This window comes from Symphalangus syndactylus, chromosome 1 (assembly GCF_028878055.3).
Source record: "Symphalangus syndactylus isolate Jambi chromosome 1, NHGRI_mSymSyn1-v2.1_pri, whole genome shotgun sequence".
NCBI lineage: Eukaryota > Metazoa > Chordata > Mammalia > Primates > Hylobatidae > Symphalangus > Symphalangus syndactylus.
The window spans coordinates 44225200-44248059 of NC_072423.2; the positions used below are offsets into that span (position 1 = coordinate 44225200).

At 40.3% G+C, this 22860-nt stretch overlaps 1 protein-coding gene across 3 annotated transcripts in view; it reads right to left on the reverse strand.

The window, feature by feature from the left end:
- The window catches only part of PIK3C3 (phosphatidylinositol 3-kinase catalytic subunit type 3), a 763308-nt gene that overhangs the window by 227177 nt on the left and 513271 nt on the right, over positions 1-22860 (reverse strand). For all 3 annotated transcript variants that reach the window (XM_063645758.1, XM_063645868.1, XM_063645688.1), the window contains one exon: positions 17289-17371. The gene's annotated coding sequence lies outside the window, so the exon portion shown is untranslated. The remainder of the gene's footprint in view (positions 1-17288; positions 17372-22860) is intronic.

Genomic DNA, 22860 nt, shown 5'->3' on the forward strand with positions numbered 1-22860 from the left:
CCCCGCTCTGAGGAGTGTGGTTACTTAAGTAAGTAATTCACCTCAATTTGAAATGTACTAAAAATAACCTTGCTTAATTTTACAAATCCTTAAAAAATTTACTAAACATTCACTATAAGTCATGTAGTAGAGCAAGTGATCACTACGGATGTTCCATATATGGAAATAAAATAATAATCATGCCTTCAAATGTGTTTAGTATTTTCAAAGCATTATTATTAATAGTAGCAGCCATATATTGAGTCCTGAACATTTTTAAAACGTTACTTCATTTACTCATTACAGCTACCTTGATAAGTTGTTGTCATTAGCTTCACCTTAGAACTGCCTTAGAACTGATGGAATTGGTCACATAGCTCATCCTCATAGACAAGCCCAGATTTTAAACCTAGTCCATCTTATTCCTAAATCCATGCTCTTCACCCTGGCCATGTATAACCCTCTCACTTAAAAGACATCATTCCATCTGTTTCTCAGGTTAAGCTAGTAAGAGTCATGTGAGAACAAATGATTGTCCCCATCTAACAGATAGTTGCTCTATGCTGTGTGATTCATGAGAGAAGAAAGACAAATGTCTGGGGCTCCTGACTCCAAGCCTGAGCTTTCTTCTCCAAAATGAACCAGCCACCTGAAATGTGACTCGGGCTAGGTTGTGCTCCTCAAGCTCACTCTACAACCTGCTGCCAGTAAAACTCAGGCCAGAAACATTATGAGTTCTGCAGCTCAACATATTGAACACTTTACAGCTTTCAATTATGAGATACAAAAGGGTGAGCAAACAAGACCACTTTTAATCACCCACACAGAAGGACATCATCTACACAATGGAGGCTAAAGGTAATGGGGTGTTAGTAAATTGGCTTTCCAAGAAAAGAAGCCCTGATTAGTAGGGTTTGCCAATTCCCATTGTGTAAATACTCCCACCACGGCTAACTTTAGGCCACAAACGTGAGGTTACTAGACATGGAAAAAGAAAGAGGTGTGTACAATTAGTTCTTGTAAACCAATGGAAACTGGCCCAGCACACTACTGCCAAGGCCATTAGAAATCTTTAGGAACTCTGAACCTTTCTCCTGAAAAAGCATCTTGTTGAGTTGGCCATCTCCATTATCTTTACAAATGTAAATGTTCTAGGAAGGATGCAGCAGAGTTCCTACAATATTAGATTTAAGGCCAGTGGTCTCCCTGGTGCTAGTTTCTTACAACAAATGAAAAAGAAGGTGGGAGGAAAACAGCACCAATAATGAGTAGGAGACATGGGACAGGTATGTTTTACTTGTCAGCAAATGAGTGATCAGACTCAAGAAAGAGATCCCAGGCATAGAGGCAAAAAGAGACAGACAGACTTGAGAATGGAAGAAAACATCCATTTAAAAAGGGAAAATGCCTAATCGCAAGCAACCAGAACAAGATCTTGGCCCGTGCAGTAAGCCTGGAAGTCAAAGCTTCACCAGAGTCACGTTTCAGTTTGGCAGACTGAGGAAATCGAGCCAGGACACCGGGGGATTTGTTATCTTGCAGATCAGCCAGGCAGCCTAAATTTTTTTTCAAAAAGTACTTTCTTACATTTCCCAGACTTGCTAGGCCTTCTTGCAGGCATGAGAGCCCCTGACAGAGGCCAAGTGACAATGTCATCATCCCAGAAGATACAGAAGATTCCCACAAAACAATCACTAAGGACATTCTTTATAATCATGCAACTCCTTTCTAATTTCCTATCCCTTGTCTGGTCCTGACATTTTCCTCTCAGGTAGTTTCTCCACATCACCCCTATGCCATGGCCACCTCTAGGTGCACAGCAAGTGCACAGTGGATACAGGCTCATCCTCTGGACTCTGCCATGTGCAGTTGTTTGGGCAGAAAGGCCAAGATTGAGGAGATCACACTGTGTCTCAGCAGCTCTTTGTTAGTCTAATAAGAGACCACCAAACAGGCTTTGTGTGAGCAACAAGGCTGTTTATTTCACCTGCGTTCAGGCAGGCTGAGTCTGAAAAGAGAGTCAGCAAAGGATGGTGGGATTATCACTAGTTCTTATACGTTTTAGAATAGGCATACAAAGTACATTCTTAAGGGTGGGAGAGAATATTACAAAGTGCCTTCTTAAGGGCAGGGGAGAATACATGTAGGGTGGGGCTAGAACAAATCACAATGGTGGAATGTCATCAGTTATGGCTATTTTCACTTCTTTTGTGGATCTTCAATTGCTTCAGGCCATCTGGATGTATATGTGCAGGTCACAGAGGATATGATGGCTTAGCTTGGGCTCAGAGGCCTGACATTCCTGTCTTCTTATATTAATAAGAAAAAAACAAAATAGTGGGGAAGTGTTGGGGTGGTGAAAATTTTTGGGGGTGGTATGGAGAGATAATGGGCGATGTTTCTCAGGGCTGCTTCAAGTGGGATTAGGAGTGGCGTGAGAACCTAGAAGGGGAGAGATTAAGCCGAAGGAAGATTTTGTGGTAAGGGGTGATATTGTGGGGTTGTTAGAAGGAGCATTTCTCATATAGAATGATTGGTGATGGCCTGGATACGGTTTTGGATGAATTGAGAAACTAAACGGAAGACACAAGGTCCAAATAAGAGAAGGAGAAAAACAGGTATTAAAGGACTAAGAATTGGGAGGACCCAAGACATCCAATTAGAGAGTGCCCAAGGGGGTTCAGCATAATTACTTGCTTGGTTGGCGAGTTTTTGGGCTCCATCCTTGAGTTTTTTTATGTTGTCATACACCAGGCCAGATTGATTTAGGTAAAAACAACATGCTTCATTTAAAAATATACAGAGTCCTCCTTTTTCAGCAGTGAAAGTCAAGGCCTTGGCAGTTTTGGAGAACAACTGCAGCTAAAGAGTCAACTTGGAGGCCGGGCGCAGTGGCTCAAGCCTGTAATCCCAGCACTTTGGGAGGCCGAGGCGGGCGGATCACGAGGTCAGGCGATCGAGACCATCCTGGCTAACACGGTGAAACCCTGTCTCTACTAAAAAAAAAAAAAAAATACAAAAAATTAGCCGGGCGTGTTGGCGGGCGCCTATAGTCCCAGCTCCTCGGGAGGCTGAGGCAGGAGAATGGCCTGAACCCGGGAGGTGGAGCTTGCAGTGAGCCGAGATCGCGCCACTGCACTCCAGCCTGGGTGACACAGCAAGACTCCGTCTCAAAAAAAAAAAAAGAGTCAACTTGGGCCTGAAGGACTGATAAAGTTAGTGATATGTCTGTGATGCTAGCAGAGAGTCATTAGAGAGGCCATGGAAGGTCATGACAGAGGTTGAAATGCCTGCTATTCCAGTATTCCAAGAGCAATAGTGGAGGCAGAAAGTCCTAAACAGACAAGCAAGGGAATTAGTGGAATAATTCTTTTTTGTCATGTCAGTGTCATGAGGGGAACAGGAAGCTCTTCGGTCCCATCTGCAAATTGAATTTTGGGAGTAAGGAAAACTAGTGTGCATGTGCCTGTCCAATTTGCATGTGGGTAGAGGATCCACAGAAGAAGAAGAGACTTTGTGCAAGGCAAAACTGGAAATGCAAAGTAAAAAGATGAGAAGGAGTACTAAAAGAGGTGTTTTGTACCCAGACTCCTAGGGATCCAGCTAGGGCAACAGCCATCAGAGGTTGTAATGGGGACTGATGGGCTAACTGCATAGAAGGGGAGGTTCGATTTTCATGGTATATGAGAAAACGTTGAGTGTCTACGAGCAACCTTTCACTGTCATTTATGGGGCTGGGTATAAGTAAATAAGAAGAGGGCCTGGGAGGAGAGTGTGATGAGCAAGGGGAAGGTAGCCAAGGATGGAGTGAAATACAGGGTAAGTGTCTTCCTAAGCAATAATAACTGCTGATGTTTTTAAGTTTGCCAGTATTGTTGGAGGGCTTATCTGTAATATGGAGCTGGAAGGCTCCAATTGTTTCAGTGATGTGTGTAGTTGAACTTTGGAGATGAAGACTGAAGGAACATCGAGAAGATGAAAGGTCACTCAGGGGAATTCCAGTGGGTCTTTGCTGAGAGATACATAAAGGAGTGGCCACAGGAATAGTAGTTTGTGTTGTGAGGGGTCCAAATATGGGGGGAGTAGAGTTGATATAAGGAGAAAGATTTTTTAAGTAAATGCAGAGAAGTGGGCAGCTTGCTGATGTGTACTGTCTGGGGAGGTCTTGCTGGACCTGTCTAGAAAGTAAAGAAGTTCTTCAGGAGGGTAAAGGTGAGGGCTGTTAAAGGAAGTTCGGAGGTGTGGGGAGACAGGAGATGTTGCCCAGACTGTCTGTAAGGCAGGGACAGCTGTAAAGGCACAGGAAGAAAGGGAAGTGCAAAGCCAGCAATTGTTCACTAAGGAGGGATTAGAAATGGCTAGGACAGAGTGAGTGAGACTGATAGTGTGGGGAAAGTATTGGAGGGTGTCCTGCCTCCAAAGATCATCTATCCACTCTAAGAGGGAGTTAAGAGTGGTGGTTTGGGGATAGCACCAGGAGATATCAGCTGTGATGGCTTGGAGAAACAGTGTAAACCGGCAGTGTAAACAAGAGTAGGGCATTTATGAGTAGTTGAGAATGGTGAATAGGAGTATGACTAGACAGAAGACAGCAGGTATAAAAAGTTTTGGGGGCTCAGGCCAAGGAGTAGGGGTGACTGCATAAAGCCCTGTTGCAAAAAGTAGGGTAAGGATGAATAGACCTAATAGAATGAAACAATGTATTAGGCTCATAAGGGTTATTACTGTTCTTCAGAAATGCGAGTGAGTTTAAGGGAAGTAGGGGAGAGTACTTGCGACTTCCAGGAGGAAGAGGAGAGATTACGCTGGCTGTCCAATGGACACGGCTTTATTCTGGAATGGTGAATGCAGTGGGGAGGATCCTGCAGGCAAACAGCAGTTGGGGTACTACAGATAACTAAGTAGGGTCCGGTCCCTCAAGGTTGTAGAGTTTGAGGGGTCAGATTCTTAACAAGAACTGATCATCCAGCTAGGGTGTCTTCATATGGCTGGGAATCTGGAGTAGGCAAGAGAATATTAGCAGCCTGGCAAATTTCCTATCTAGCCTGCTGGAGGACTGGAGGATAGTCTCCTAGAGGGCTGGTGTCTGTGATGAGGTTGGGGCCAAGCAAGAAAGTACGTCCATATAAAATTTTAAATGGACTGTACCCTGTAGCATCTCGAGGACAGGCTCTAATTCTGAGAAGGGAAAGAGGTAAATGTACTGTCCAGTCCTTTTTAAGTTAGAGGCTAAGCTTGGTGAGATGTGTCTTTAAAAGACCATTAGTCTGTTTTACCTTTCCTGAAGATTGAGGGTGGTAAGGTGTATGAAGTTTCCACTGAATACCAACAGCCTCAGAAACTGCTTGGGCGATTTGACTAGTAAATGATGGTCTGTTACTGGACTGTATACAGGTGGGAAGGCCAAACTGAGGAATTATGTCTGACAGAAGGGAAGAAATGACCACGGTGGCCTTCTCAGACCCTGTGGGAAAGGCCTCTACCCATCCAGTGAAACTGTCTACCCAGACCAAGAGGTATTTTAGTTTCTTGACTCAGGACATGTGAGTAAAGTCAATTTGCCAGTCCCGGGCAGGGGCAAATCCCTGAGCTTGACATGTAGGGAAGGGAGGGGCCCTGAACAATCCCTGAGGGGTAGTAGAATAGCAGATGGGACATTGAGAAGTGATTTCCTTGAGGATAGATTTCCACAGTGGAAAAGAAATGAAAAGTTCTAAGAGGCAGGCTAGCAGCTTGTAACCTACATGGAAGATGTTATGAAATGATGACAGAATAGAATGGGCCCATGAGGCTGGAAGGAGATATTTTCCTTGGTCTAAGAACCATTTGCCTTGTGTGGGAAGAGATTGATAGGTGGAAGTTTCATGGGAGAGTAGGTGGGAGTGACCAATGAGAAGGAGAACAACCGGCCATGAGGGATGGAAGTTGGAATGCTAGCTGCTTCTTTAGCTACCTTATCAGCATAAGCGCTCCCCAGAGCAATGGGATCCGAGACCTTTTGATGACCCTTGCAGTGAATGACTCCAGCTTCCTTTGGAAGTAAAGTGGCCTTGAGAAGAGTTTTTATTAAAGACGAATTAATGATGGAAGACACTTGTGTAGTGAGGAAACTTCTTTCTGCCCATATAACAGCATGGTGGTGCAGGATATGGAAGGCATATTTAGAGTCGGTATAAATATTGACACGTAGTCCCTTTTCAAGAGCGAGGGCTAGAGTAAAGGCAATGAGTTCGGCTTGCTGAGAGGTAGTGGAGGGGGGCAGAATGGTAGCCTCAATGATAGATGTGGAAGATACTATAGCAAAGCCTGCCTTTGCTGGTGAGTGACGATTAGGCCTGGTGGAACTTCCATCAATAAACCAATTGTGACCAGGGTGAGGAACAGGAAAGGAGGAAATATGGGGAAATGGGGTGAATGTCAGGTGGATCAGAGATATACAGTCATGGGGGTCAGGTGTGGTATCCGGAATAATGTGGGAGGCCAGATTGAAGTCTGGGCCAGGAATAATGGCAATTGAGGGAGACTCAACAAAGAGTGAGTATAGCTGAAGGAGTCGGGGAGCAGAAAGTATATGCATCAGGTGTGAGGAAGAAAACTGATTTTGGAAGTTATGAGAACTGTAGAGAGTGAGTTGAGCAAAGTTTGTGATTTTAAGGGCCTCTAAAAAAGTATCCAACCATTCCCAGGAAGGAAAGGAGTTGTTTTGTAGAAGGGGTCGGGGTTTGAGAGATCAGTCAGACACAATCAGCAAGGAGAGCATGTTTGTTTTCATGAAGAATTATGCTGAGGTAGGTAACAGATGGAGAAGAAATTTGAAGTTTGGAGGGGGATACCCAATATCCCTTGGAGAATAAATGTTGAAGGAACAGGAGGGTGTCTTTTTGAGAAGATTCAAAGGAGGGGCTGCAAAGTAAAAGTTCATCAATATATTGAATAAGGTGAGAAGTGGAGGGGTGGAAAGAAAGCAAATCACAAGAAAGAGCTTGGCTGAAGTAATGAGGGCTATCCCTGAAGCCTTGTGGCAGTGCAGTACAGCCCAGGTAAGCTGCTGGGACTTATGGGTGTCAGGGTCAGCCCAGGTAAAAGCAAGGAGTGGCTGGGATAAGGGGTGTAGGGGAATAGTGAAAAAAGCATCTTTACGATCAAAAACGGAATAGCGAGTTGTGGAAGAAGGTATTGAGGACAAAAGGGTGTATGGGTTGGGCACCACTCGGTGGATAGGCAAAAGAATTTGGTTGATAAGGTGCAGATCCTGAACTAACGTGTAAGACTTGTCCAGTTTTTGGACAGGTAAAATGGGAGAATTGTAAGGAGAGTTTATAAGTTTTAGAAGCCCATGCAGTGGCAGGTGAGTGAAAACAGGCTTCAATCCCCTTAAAGCCTGTTGTGGGATGGGATACCGGCATTGAGCAGGGTAAGGGTGATTAGGTTTTAATGGGCTAGTAATGGGCATGTGATCGGTTGCCAGGAAGGTAGTAGAGGTGTCCTATATTTGTGGGTTAAGGTGGGGGGATATGAGAGGAAGACGCAAAGGAGGCTTTGGGTTGGGAAGAAGAGTGGCAATGAGATGTGGCTGTAGTCCAGGAATAGTCAGGGAAGCAGATAATTTGATTAAAATGTCTCATCCTAATAAGTGAACTGGGCAGGTGGGGATAACTAAAAAAGAGTGCATAAAAGAATGTTGTCTAATTTGGCACCAGAGTGGGGAAGTTTTAAGGGGTTTTGAACCTTGGCCGTCAATACCCACAACAGTTTTGGGGGCAAGGGAAACAGGCCATTGAAAAGAAGGTAATGTGGAGTGGGTAGGCTCCGTACTAAGAAGGGGACGGACTTACCCTACACTGTAAGAGTTACCCAAAGCATCTGTGATGGAATAGGAAGCTTCTGAGGTGATCGGGCAGCGTCAGTCTTCAGCCACTAAGCCAAGAAGATCTGGGAAGAAGTCAGTCAGAAAGCCTTGGGCCAGAGTTCCAGGGGCTCTGGGAGTGGCTGCTGGGCAAGTGGGAGAGTCTGATTTTCAGTGGGGTCCCACACAGATGGCACACGGCTTAGAAGGAATCCCGGACTGCAGGCATTCCTTGGCCCAGTGGCCAGATTTTTGGCACTTGAAGTAAGATCCTGATGGAAGAGGTCCTGTAGGAATGCTTGACTGCTGCGGCTTATGCACTTTAAGTTTTTGTGTGCTGGAGATGTGGCTGGGGTTTCTTTCATGGTGGAGGCAAGGAATTGCAACTCAGAAATATGTTGCTACTTGGCTGACTCTACTCTATTATTGCACACCTTGAAGGTGAGGTTAATTAAGTCCTGTTGGGGGGTTTGAGGGTCAGAATCTAATTTTTGGAGCTTTTTTAATGTCAGGAGCGGATTGGGTAATAAAATGCATGTTGAGAATAAGACGGCCTTCTGACCTTTCAGGGCCTAGGGCTGTAAAGCATCTCAGGGTTGCTGCCAAACGAGCCATGAACTGGGTTGGGTTTTTATATTTGATGAAAAAGAGCCTAAATGCTAACTGATTTGGGAGAGGTCGGATAAAGAAAAGGGAGCATTAACCCTGACTATGCCTTTAGCTCCAGCCACCTCTTTAAGAGGAAATTGTTGGGCAGGTGGGAGAGGGCTAGTCATGGAACAAAACTGTAAGCCGGACTGGGTGTGAGGAGGGGAATTGATAGAAGGATTATAGGGTGGAGGGAGCAGAGGCTAAGGAAGAACTGAAGCCTGATTCAGCCTGGCAGGGAGTGACCTGAGGAGGAAGAGTCTGGGGATGAGGGGAGAGGTCAGATGGGTCTGTAGAAAAGGAAGATTGAAAAGACTCAGTGATCCTTGGGGTTGGGACTGAGGGGACAGGCAGGAGGGAAACAAGGAGGATTTGGGACAAGTCACATTGAGAGCAGAGACTAGGGAGGGACCGATGTGTAAAAGAATGCCTGGACATCATGCACCTCAGACAGTTTGCCCATTTTACAACAAGAATTATCTAGATCTTGTTGGATGGAAAAATCAAAAGTGCCGTTTTCTGGCTATTTGGAACAACTGTCGAGTTTGTATTGGGGTTAAGCAACATTGCAGAAGAAAATAAGGCATTTAGGTTTTAGGTCAGGTGTGAGTTGAAGAGGTTTTAAGTTTTTGAGAACACAGGCTAAGGGAGAAGAAGGAGGAATGGAGGGTAGAAGTTTGCCCATCATGAAGGAGGCAAGCCCAGAGAAAAGAGAGGGTAGAGACATGGAGAGAAGGAGTGGGGTGTGCTTGCCCCCCAGGAAAGTGGTGCTTGCCACTAAGGGTGAAGGATCAAAGAAGGCACCCCCACTGTGATCAGACACCTCTGAAATGTGAGTGAATAATCAAGCAGGCGTCCCTGCAGTGATTAAACACCAAGGGAAGACTGTCTTCCCAAATCCGTGACCAGTGCCAGCGTTTTGGGTTCATGGATAAAATGCATCTCCTCTGTCTCTACCAGAAAAGGAAAGGAACTGAAATTAAGACAAGGGAGAGATTGAAGGATGGTGCCAAGATTGAAAGCAGAAAGAGATTGAAGGATACTGAGAGAGGTTGGAGAAGAGAGTAAAAAGAGGCTGCTTACCCGATTTAAAATTGGTGAGCTGTTCCTTGGGCTGGTTGGTCTAAGGACCCAAAGTCGTAGGTGGATCTTTCTCATGGAGCAAAGAGCAGGAGGACTGCTCTCCCAAGGGAGGTCTCCCAAGGGATTGATCTCCCATGGGAGGTCCCCCAATCTGAGTCATGGCACCAAAAGTCATGCGCATCCATGTGAAGAGACCACCAAACAGGCTTTGTGTGAGCAACAAGGCTGTTTATTTCACCTGAGTGCAGGTGCGCTGAGTCCAAAAAAAGAGTCAGCAAAGGGTGGTGGGATTAGCACTAGTTCTTACAGGTTTGGGATAGGCATACAAAGCACATTCTTAAGAGCGGGGGAGAATATTCCGAAGTACCTTCTTAAGGGCGGGGGAGAATATATGTATCAGTTAGGGTGGGGCAGAAACAAATCACAATGGTGGAATATCATCAGTTAAGGCTATTTTCATTTATTTTGTGGATCTTCAATTGCTTCAGGCCATCTGGATGTATACGTGTAGGTCACAGGGGATATGATGGCTTAGCTTGGGCTCAGAGGCCTAACAGAAACTCTGGGCAAATAACCATGATTTGATGAGAGAAGATAGAGAAAAAGGAGAGGCAACGAGAGAAGAGAATTAACGACTCAGGTTGCTTTTTTTCTTACATGTCTGACATGCAGTCTCTCCACCCTCTGGAGAACCCGAGACCCCATTCATTTGTCAGTCCTCCTTCCCTAATAGCCTGGGCCTCTCCTTCCTAGAAGTTACTATTTCCAAAAGAGGGCCTAATACCATCACCTCCAGAGCAGATGGTCACTAATTGCCACAAGTAAACAAACATAGACTACAACAGATACATCTTGTAGCTTTGAATATCATTAATTTTCAAGAACACCAGGGGTACCCATCCCCAATTAGTGGAGCATGTGAAGCTGGGAGCAGAACTGAGAGAGCCATGCCAGGCAGGCCACGCAGGGGGCCAGACTCCCATCCTGCAGGCCTCAGACCTGATAGGAAAAATTCAGGAAGCCACTTAACCTTGTTGCCTCTGTTTTCTCATCTGTAAAACAGTGGGTAATAAAATCTTTCAGCTTCCTCACTGTGTTTTATGTGAGTGAACTAATTAATGATTGTATAAAGCCTAATACAATGCAACATGTAATTGAAAAGTTTAATCATCGAGGTAATAGTCCAATAATAGTATGTTGCAAAGTAGTGATAAATAGTGCTTTTAAAACGCAGCTATTACCATTTCGATATTTTCTCTCTGATCTGCATTTTCAAATTAGAAGCATATATAATTTCAGTTTTATTTCCATCTTTATAATATTGTTTAATTCCTACAAAGCTGCTTCCTCTATTGTTTTCACTGTGATATTTCAGGCAAGCAGAGAATCACCATAGATTCCACTAATAACTAGATGTTCTAATTAAAAGTTCTTATGCCCAGAAGTCCTAATGCCAAACTAGTTGGTCAAGAATCTGCCTACCTCTTACACAGCTGGAGAACTAACTCTTTTCATTTTCCAAATTAGATAAAAAGAAATCTTCACAGTCATAATTTCTTAGCCCTTTGACCTTGTTGCCATTCTAGTAAGTTCATATTTTTGCCTTTCCTGACTCCTCAGCCTTTGCACAAGCTGTTTCCCCCACCTAAAGTGCCCGATTGCCTCCTTCATAGAAATACTTCTTTCTAGAGAATTCCTACTCCTTTTGCAAAAAGTAAACTAAGCCTTGTTCTGTGACACTTTCCCTGACACCTCTGAGAAAACCTAGGATTCTCTCATCTCTGCAATCCCTTTGGCACCTACAGGTCCCTCCATTATTGAAATTTTCTTTTTTTTTTTTTTTTTTTTCTTGAGACGGAGTCTCGCTCTGTCGCCCAGGCTGGAGTGCAGTGGCACAATCTTGGCTCACTGCAAGCTCCGCCTCCCGGGTTCACGCCATTCTCCTGCCTCAGCCTCTCTGAGTAGCTGGGACCACAGGCACCCGCCACCACGCTCAGCTAATTTTTTGTATTTTTAGTAGAGACGTGGTTTCACCGTGGTCTCGATCTCCTGACCTCGTGATCCGCCCGCCTTGGCCTCCCAAAGTGCTGGGATTACAAGCGTGAGCCACCGCGCCCAGCAATTATTGAAATTTTCACAGTGTATTGTTTTGGGTTGTTAACTATTTGTTCCCTTAATAGATGCTAACCAATTTAAGAATGAGAATTGTCTCTTCTAAATTGCACCTCTTCCTTTCCCAGTACCATGAAGGGCACAATGTAAGTGTTCAATAAATTTTTTGGTAGTGATCAGTAAAGCATAAATTTATTAAGTGCATTATTAATTATGGCCCCATGTCATTATACATTTTCTCATTTAGTAGCTATTTTGTCACATGTGCATCTGAAAAAATGTGGTTTTAAGAAATATTCTCACATTTCATATAGTTAAGGACTGCCTCATGCTCAAAATTCATAGCTTTACAAAAAAAGTTTTCTGTGAATTAGTGCCTGCCTATTTTTCTAACCTCAAAACCTATCACTGCCCTCAAGACAACACCTACTGCAATTGCACCAGATTTCTTGTATCTTCCTGAATCATCCCTGCTGCATCATGCCTGTGCCCGCAAGCCTGTCATTCTGGAATGGCCTTTCCACTTTGCTTGATAAGCGCCTACTCATCCTTCAATTTGGTTATCATCTCCTGTCTGTCGATGCCCTTGACACTTTATGCCCCACCTTACAAATGGGTGCTTTTATTCTTTGTACTTCCTGGGGTCTTTACAAAACACCACCTCACTTATCTCAATATCCTAAGCGCATATGTATATACCTCCTCCCCTTCAAGCTGGGAGCTCCTTTCAGATAAGGACAGTGTTTGATTCTGACTTGAAAGAGCAGATCTTATTGCAAAGCCTGACACATAGTTAAAGCTCAACTAGTAGCTGTCAAATGAATGAATGAATTGGTAATAGCTCTACCTATTATGCAGGCTGACTTGAAGGAGATGAAAATTGCAGAGTCCTTATGGTTTACTCTTTAACTACAAGACATCAAATTTTGCATTTCCCTTGGTTTATTGTGAGATATATTAGAATAAATATTGAACATATTTTTACTAAATATACATTACATTATTTTCTTAGGACAAAAATACGTCTGTGCATCAATCTTCCTTTATTTATCATGCCCCCAAACATCCGCCATACAATTTCACATTACCCTCTGTCTGCCCATGTTTTAGACTCATTCCCCAGACTGCCTTAAGAGTTATTTCTTGCCTGCACAACTCTGTCCTATAAGAGGAAATTTCCCAACCACGCATGAAAGCTGTCTATCTTATTTGTGGCTGAGAGAGCTTGGAGGAGAGTAAGTGATTGTGAGTATTCAAGAGTAAACTCAGTACATGTTAAAGTTTACAGAATCCTAAAGATTGAGAAGAGATTTATGGCTTGGATAGGAGTTAAAAATCTACTATTTTACCATACTTTTCTAATCCATACAATTTTGGGAAAAATCATTTTTGCACCAAGAACTACAGACTGACTTTTTCTATTTATTTTACTGAAGCATTTTATGTGCAGTTCAGAAATGACTGCTCATTAAAACTAAGTGCAAGCACTGATGATAAAATCTTGTAGAATTTTTACATAGAAAACCAGAAACTGAACGCATTCCTTTACATATGGTAAAGAAAAATGTGCAATCTTCATTTTGAAGGCTGAAGAGAATTTGAAACATATATATTTACATATATATACATAAACATGTATATACACATACATTACACATATTTATTTTTGAATCAAGATAAGTCTATTACCATCATCATCATCATCTCATCATTATATCATTATCATTATCATCAACTAGCACTTACTGAGCACCATTTATTAATTGTTCACTGGACTAAATGGCATTTCCCTTGCCAGAGACTGATAGAATTGAATAAAGATTTGTGGATTCTCTGAAGGAAGGGCCAAGGGGCACTTCTTGAATAAATCTCTAAGGTGTTGTTATCACCATAATCTAGAGACTCTCAGCCAAATCTCCACGGGGAAAATTAGAGTCAAACTCCTTTGATGTCTTGTAAAAGATAAAAATCCTTGCTTTGTTATTGAAAAAAAACACAACCTATCACTTATTAATAAACACCTCAGAAGATCATCTAATAGGGTCAAGCCATGAACTTCTTCTGCCTTATAGCGCTTCTCATGTCTATGTTAAATAGGCTGTGGAACCCTCATCTTCTAAGGAATACCATTTTTTCCCCCTGTGAGTAAAAACCCTTACACTGGATCCACTGAGACATGCCTGACGTGGCTCACAGAAGCCGAGCTGATTGTGCTATTGTACGTTCTGGTGGCTGGTCCTTTTAGGAGAGAAAGCTCATAATCACTTCACAATAGTTTTACCCCACGGGATTTTTATCTAACTTATTTCCAGATCAAAGGAATTTTCTTAAGCTAGACTGCAGAACTTTGTAGAGGAGAAGAGAACCACTGCTTATAGTTATTTTCCTTGTTTTTCGTTTTTGTTTTTTGTTTTGGTTTTTTTTTTAAAGAAAGTGACTTTTAGAAGCAAAATTGTAAAGTTAAGCACAGTCCTTTTTCAACCCTGATTTGCTTGTTCCATATTCTCTTCCTACTGAGCTATTTCTTTCTTTCTCCCCTTTATCCTTATTCCCACCTCCATACTTCTCAAACAATGCTCTTAGTGGAGATGCTCATACCACTCGATTACAGCTTTCTGTGAATTTAGCTCACAGTTATCTCTGTAAAAGGATTGTTTAAGTCTCCTTTTAAACATAATCCTGGCATGCTTAGAATTCTGCTAAAAATATCTCATATAGCAGTGAATGAATAAGAACAAAATCTTTTGCAATCAAAATTAGGTTTCTAACTTTTCTACTTAAATTAGTTCTGCTTAGATTAAGTAGTAATTTTTTGGCCAGGTATGGTGGCTCATGCCTGTAATCTCAGCACTTCGGGAGGCTGAGCCGGGAAGATCACCTGATGTCAGGAGTCTGAGACCAGCCTGGCCAACATGGCAAAACCCCATCTCTACTAAAAATACAAAAATTAGCCAGGTGTGGTGGAGCATGCCTGTGATTCTAGCTATCTGGGACGCTGAGGCAGGAGAATCACTTGAACCTGGGAGGCAGAGGTTGCTGTGAGCCGAGATCATGCCACTGCACTCCAGCCTGGGTGACAGAGTGAGACTCCGTTTCAAAAAAAAAAGTAGTATTTTTATCACTACTAGTCACCTGGAGTACATTAGTCATGCTGTTCTCTCCTTCCTACCCTTTTGTAAGGAAGTCATTCCACCTGTGGCAGAAACAGGATAACCTATGCTCGTCCCTCCTGCTTAGAGGGTATGGATGGTCTTGAACTCTAATTCTTCCAAATAAGGTTGTGTTGGTGGCTGTTCATCGGACTAAAACACAAGCATGCTGAAATGTTCCATATGCCTTTTATCCAATATTTTATTTGTAACCTGCATAAGAGATGTAAATAAAACTTTTATCTTGATTCAGTCACTCCTCAGTTAATCACAAATGCATAGTTTAACATGAAATTCAATTTATACTTCTGACTTATCACTGCACAGTGTTAGATTATGTTAAAGAAATTTGATTCAATCTTAACAAGTGCCTCAATGTGTGTTTTTTTTAAAAATTAGTTGTTTCTCTCATAAAACTTTAAACAAAAACTGAAGCATATAAAGTTATGAGATATATTTAATTATGTGGTTCTTGAAAGAGGCTATGAATATTGTTCCCCATGGTAACATTCATAAATATTAGATATTTGAAGTTTCAGTGGAATAAGTGTGTGGCTACCCTTGCTGAGTGCTTATATAAAAAGAATATTGATTTGGATTATGAATTCGGTAACTTAAAATCATAAGAGTGTTGGCATTGGAAGGAAGGAGACCTTCGAGATATTGCTGCTAGTATATTAGAACCTGTCTGAAGCATTCTTTCAATAAATTTGAAGAAATTCTCTATCAGTCCTGTGGGCACTTAAGTTAATGGAATAAAGATTCTTATATTTTTGGTGCAACATTTAATTTCCCTAGGGGTAATATTTTCGGATAGTCTTTGGCATCAAAACTTTAATTTGCAATTCCTTAAGCACAAACTCATTATTACACACTACACCTAGGATAATAATGTGAATTACAGCCTTCAGAAATGATGCTTACATCATTGCACCTTTTTTTCTCACTGTCATTCCTTCATAAACAAGTATTTATTAAGCACCTACTGTGTACCAGCCATTATTTTGGGTGCTGCAGATTACAGTTATGAACTTTGTAGGCAAGAATTCTGTTTGCAGAGCTTACACTTTTTCAAGGGAGCCATATTACTATAAGCAAGCAAAGATTGAATGAATGAAGAATAAAATACTTTAAGATAGTTGAAGTTTTAGGAAGAAAATAAGACAGTGGGATGTGATAGAAAATGTATGGCACTTTTATAGATAGTTTTTTGAGAGCATGAAAGACCAAAAAAAATATGCAAAGCTATGAAAGAAGATTATGGCAGGTGGAGAGATCAACTAGTACAATGGCTCTGAGAATAATGTGTACAGGAAGCAGAAAGAGGACAGGCATTTGTGAGTGAGCCAATCCTCCTCTTCCCAGGGTTTCTTCCTTTTCCCACTGTACTGCATCTGTTCAGGCCCATTCCCTTGGACTTCGCTCTGTTCTCATCAATCTTGTGGTCGTCTTACTTTCAAGCTCTATTCATTCGTTACTGACACTCAAATGTCTTTCTATATCAGAGTTCTATTTCCCTTGTCCTGAACAAAGACTGCTTGTAAACCAAAACCCTCAGGCTTATCTCCCATAGCCTCCGTCATCTGGCTCCAACTCGTAATGCTTCCACTCATATGTCCTCTACTGCAAATGTGCAGTGCTATTTCTCACCCTAATGTGTTTGTTCAGATCGTTCTCAAACAGCCACCTTGCATATCTCCTTCCTAATTCTGTCTAAATGTTCAAATCCTGCCTATACTTTAAGCTATATACTTAAGACACTAAGATCTAATACTAAACTTTACCTCAAAATCTTCACTGTTTATTATAGCCTGAAATATCTCAATTTTCTTTCAAAGTCTATGGCAATTCCTAACTGTATAACTTATTTGTTCATTAATTAAGTTCTGCTTTGTAATACCTTTTCTTTTATTAACAATTAATATTATTTACTTTCGATCCTTAATTATCTGTTTACCTGGTTGTTTTTGGTCTCTCCAACTAATTGTGAATATTTTCAGAGAAAAACCATGTTTCATTTTCCTTCCATTATCTTAGCCCAGCCCAACGCTAGGGACATCATAGGTGCTCAATAACTGCTTATGATTTAAGCTCAGCTGAACATAACTCTGTCTGACTGAATACACGGAAGAATGATTTTGATGGACTTGCCTCTAATCTGGCAGTTCCCTTCTTCAACACTCACATAAAAGGAATGAGTTATTACGGTACATTCTATACTAAAATATAAAGTCTCTTCAATTCTTGCTCCAAGCCCTTTCCCAGGAATATTTGTGAAATGTACATTAGCTCTCAACTCTATTGACTCAGAAACAGAAAATCTCAGGAGGTAACACAACACAGGCAAATTAATGATTTGTGAGTGATGAATGGAATGGCACTGAAATAGATGAGAGACCCCAAGGAAAGCTGTCTAGTCAGCATGGAATAGGAGTAGCAAAGAAACAAATCCATTTAAATAAATGTCATACCTCCTATAAAATCCTGCGAAACCAAGAACAATCAACACTGCGAACTGCTTGCTGATGCCAGTCTTGCTAATGGTATAATTTTCCTAAAAAAAAAAAAAAAAAAAAAGAAAATTTTATGAACTAAAGGGTAATATGTGGAATCTTTGATTTTTGACTATGGATATAATTTAGTATAATCATTTATTTTAAAATGAGGAAATTGAGCCTAGACTAGAAGAATTGCTTGCAGAGATGATCCTGGTATGGAGATACTGCTCCCTGTATCATTGCTGCCTGAGGGAGAGAGGGGCTGTTTCTAGTGCAAAGTGGCAGTTGCAGGGACTGGTTTACATTGTCAGCCTCTTTGCTGTGACTGGAACTTTCTCATGAGCACCCTCACTCCAGGTCATGAATAACTCTTAAGAGGCCTGAATCCTCTCACTCCCAATTCCTCCTTGGCCAATGGAAGGACTAAGTTGAGGAAATCAGGAGGCCATCTCAACCTACCACCTCATACTGCCATATACTCCCAGCACTCTTGTTCACATCCTGCCTCTTCTCTCAACTCCACATTGCTTGGTTCTTCCTCTTTTTTGTTTGTTTGTTTTTTTGAGATGGAGTCTTGCTCTGTCACCCAGGCTGGAGTGCAGTGGTGTGATCTCGGCTCACAGCAACCTCTGCCTCCCAGGTTCAAGTGATTCTCCTGCCTTAGCCTCCTGAGTAGCTGGGATTACACACGCCCACCACCACACCACACCCAGCTAATTTTTTTTTTTTTTTGTATTTTTAGTAGAGGCAGGGTTTCACCATGTTGACCAGGCTGGTCTTGAACTCCTGACCTCAGGTGATCCTCCTGCCTCAGCCTTCCAAAGTGCTGGAATTACAGGGATGAGCTACCATACCTAGCTGTTTCTTTCTCTTTCCAGGGACACTCATCTTCATCTCTTTTCAACCACAAGCATTTCCATGAAGGCACCTGGATCTTCTCTTCCATTGTAAACCCCTTTATCCTCAACTGCTTCCTGAATTGTTTTGCCCCTTCCAGGCCTCAACAGATATCTAGAAGTGCCTGAAGGATACAAATTGTAATAAATGCATCTCAAATGAAAATTTCTTTTTCTCCTTCATTTTCCTTGTCCCTAGATCAAAGAAGTGGTCATCATTCTCATTACTCTCTCTCTAGTGATTTTTCCAGAACATTTCTATTTAGACCTCAGTAAGAAAAATAAGAAAGAAAAAGACATCTTGCAGCTCTTTCTACCTAATCATGTAATTTGAATACCTCCTCATCACTAATATCTACCATGCTCCTGGTCATTCATCCTTCTTCATTGCTTCCTTTAGCTTAAAGCACACTACCCTTTGGCCCAGTTCCATTTCTGTCTTCACCCTAGGTGCCCTCAGTACCCCTTGTTTTAAGCCATTGTACAACTGGTAACTTCCTCTCTGTGTCTTTGTCACCAATGCCTCCCCAACCTTATTTCTGCCATCCACCCACTGCCCTCACCCTAAACTTTGCTACCATCCAGTGTTATTTTACTTCTGAAACATTTCATTTAAATTCAGCTCTTAAATAACTGAATTGTCCAACAATAGGAAATGGCTAAATTATTATCATTGCATAATACAGTATATCATGGAATTATTTATACAAATGAGGTAGATAAAAAGATACTGATATGAAAGTTTACTAAAACATAGTTAAATGAGAAAAGTCAATTAACAATGTATCTTAATGGACTTTTATCAGAATATTACAATCCATTTTTGTGCAAATAAATCATTTACAGCTGTGCGTATGTATAAATGCATAGAAATTTTCCAAAAGGATAAATAAACAGCTAAGAGTGATTTCTTTGGGAGAAAGGTTAATAATGAGGACAGTAAAGAGACATATTAACGTTTCATTCTTTGTAGTTCTGTATGTCCTGAATTGCTTTCAATAAGAGTGTATGTATACATTATTTGTAGAATTTTTAAATGTACATATATGAAAAAAAAACTCTTTACCACAATCTTTATCTTTCTTATACTCTGTTACTCTCTTTATGTATATCTTGACATTATTGAGAATTTCTGGGGTTTGACACTTTTTTATCACCTCATGTCTTTCTTTCTTGGACTCTCTTAGTTACCATTTTCTGATCACTGCAACAATCTTACCATAATTTTTAAATTTTTGCCCATTTTCCTTTATTACATCTACCCAGTATTATTCCACCTCAATGTAGAGTCAACCGTCCACTTTATCTATATTCAAGCTAATACCACCACATTTCTCTGGTTTTCTTCCTACATAGATGCCTCCTCTAAATCCATTACAGGTTATTTTTCTCTACCTGTGCCTATAATGTTAGGATTTCTCAGGGTTTCACATGAAGACCTCTTCTTTCCTCATTCTTCATGCTCTTCATAGTAGATTTAATTTAATTTTGAGGTTAAAAAAAAACCCTAAAAAACTAAAGCTTAGTAATAATTCCTAGTCTTCACTTCATCTGATGCCTCTCTACTTTGTTCCAAACTCATATGTCAAGGTGATAACTTGTGATTCTCATGATTTCCTCAAACTCATTATGTTCAAGATCACATCCTTCTTTCTTTACTTGGATACTTGTTACAACTGTCTCGAGGAATGAACCCATCATGCCACAACCTGTGTTTTTTATTTGAATTATTATTCTTGCCTGGTCTTTATATTCATTCATTCACCTAGTCTACTAATTCTACCCCCTAAATAACTCTCAAAATTCTTGTTTCAAGCCATCATCATCACCTGCCTAGATATTGCAATGGTCTGTTGTCTAGTCTTTCTAACTTCTGCTTTTTTCCCTCTAGTTCATTTCTCATAAAGCCTAACTGACCTTCCTGAGATGCAAATCTGATCATGTCACTTCTCTGATGAAAATGATTTAATGATTGCCCCAACAAAAACAAGTTCAAAATTATTTATAGGACTAACAACACTCTTCACAAGGCACTACTGGCTATCTCTTCAGTTCATGTATATTTGATTCATCCTTTACTATCCATGATGAATCCATAAGGAGCTCCTTCAAAATCTTGTGTTTTCTTTTCCACCTCCATGGCTTTACCAGCTCTGGCCTTCTCCCTGGCCTGCTCTTCCACCACTCTGCATTGAGCAAATTTCTATCCTCAATTCTAAAACCAAATTAGAGGTAATTTCTCTCTCTAGATCCCAGAGGACATTTATATATTATTTTACCATGATTTTTGTCACTCTGTATTTTAACTGATTTGTCTGCTTCCTCTACTGAAGTATGATCAACTTCCTGGAGAGTCAGGACAAGGTAATTTATTATAATATACAGGGTTTGATACATGGCGGGAATATGGTATCATGCAAATGCCAATGGCTCCTGAACCAATTGTTCCAACTGCATTCTCTACCTTAATCTTAATACCCATGACTTATACTGTCTACTGAACTTTCCCACCTCAGTAATATAAGTTTATGTAACTTTGTGTGATAAGAGTTTAACACATCTAAAATATATACTCCTTATGACCCAACCTTTTCAAATAATCTGCTCTGCCTCCCGAAATCCAATTTTTGGTGAATTTCCCCAACATCCCCCCCAAAACCATCCTTCTCATGAGCCCCTCAGTCTTCATCTTGTTCTTCTCAGGTCCAGGTTAGTCTATTTTTTTCTATTGAGAATTTCAGTAACGCATCCTTTTTTCTTCTCTCTGTATTTCCTTAGTTATCATTGCAACTTTGCCACAACTCTCTTGGAGAATGTAAATATAATCTCCTTTAATAACTAAATTTGTACAATTTTCTTCTGGCTATTGGTACTAAATTCAATTACAATATTCATTACCAAGATCACTTTTTAAGATAATGATAGATATTTTGAGTTACGATCCTCTTGGTTCACATTGGGAAAAGGCTCTTATCCTGATGTTCTTAAATGGGCCATTTTTCTTATTTCTCGTGATGTGATTAGACAAAGATTTATCAACATCAGTCAATTAATGTAACTGGACAAGGAGTAAGAATAGATACATATCACATAATACCATTGTCTGCAGGGGTTAGCAGTCAATTGGCCAGGGCAACAACCCCTAAAAACCAATTAGCAGAGTAATCTTCCTACAGAATTGTTCCAATGGGAATGTAGTTGTTTCCTTGCACTCTGCTAATTAGTGATCCTGTATTTAATAATTTTAGAATACAAAATATACATCTAAGTAAAATTCTATCAATGCATTTTCTTGAAAAAAATTTATGTGTTCTGAATGTTGGAAAAAAACACATTGTTTTCAAGCCTCTCCCTGAATATCTTTTTAAAATATAAAATGTTGTGGAGACAGTGTTGATTAGGATGCCAAGATTCTTAATTCTTGTCCTAGTTGTTGCTAATTCTCTGTGTGATTTTGGGACCATTACTTCTAACACTTACTTTTTTGTTTCTTCTTTAAAATGAGAGGTTTGTATAAACTAAACATATCTTTAATATCTTATTTTATTTAGTATTTGTATTTAGTATCCCACACTCATTTTCATTACTGGCTCTACAAATATACTAAGAGTTAATTTTGACAAACTTCAGTCAAGTCAACCAAGTAATCAATCAAGGGCTGGCACCTTGACTTAGTTTACTGTAATTAGAGTCAGCTTGTTAAGATGTACCAGTATTTAAATAATATTCAAAATAGTTTAATATGAACATGAAAGAAAGGATTCATTATCCTCATCAAAAGCATGTTCACACCTCAAGTAAATGTTTTCATTTTCATTGAGCACAGAATAGTATTCAATCCTTACCCTCACATTGGACAGTAATCAGATATATTTGTATTAATATTTTATGCATTAGTATTGTGAGAATAAAAGTTTTGCTTTATAAATTACTATCCTGTCATGTCACTAGTTGACCTATATTATTACAAAACCACTGTCAATCATTACACAAGAATTATGAGAAGATTACAAAACAGGATATGGCCAAACATAGTACTAGCTTTTAAAAAATGAGGAGAAGTAAATTAATGTTTATTGAACATATGCAATGGATCAAACCTTTTACATGTATTATCTCAATTAAATGTAAGTCTTCTAAAAAGCATGACTTTGTAGAGAAATGAAAGATAGAACGGCTTGAAATAGGGGTTATGACTTGTACAAGTGGAAGATACAAAATTTAAGACAAGTTCTGCCTAAATTGCAAAGCCACATATTCTTTAAAAGCCCAAAACTTATAGTAAAATAAAAAGTAAACAATAGTAAATTGAAAAGAGGCCTGGAGGCCTAGGAGGTTCTATATTCTATTGAACAGAGAGTTTAATATTAATTTCTGTCAAATTTTCAAAAAATATTATTTTATGACATTTATGTCATTTTTGATGTGTCTGTTGCAATGGCAAAACTGATGTATTGATTTATTATATCCTGATGTCAGAAAAACAAGCCCCTCATAACATATTTTTTGACAAGATGAAAAAACATAAATAGATGAATATCTGATTAAACAATTGTACACCCCAAAATATTAATTGGTGGATGTGTCATATAGTAGTTTATAAATCTGATTTAATAAGTACACACATGCACACAAACACACACATACAC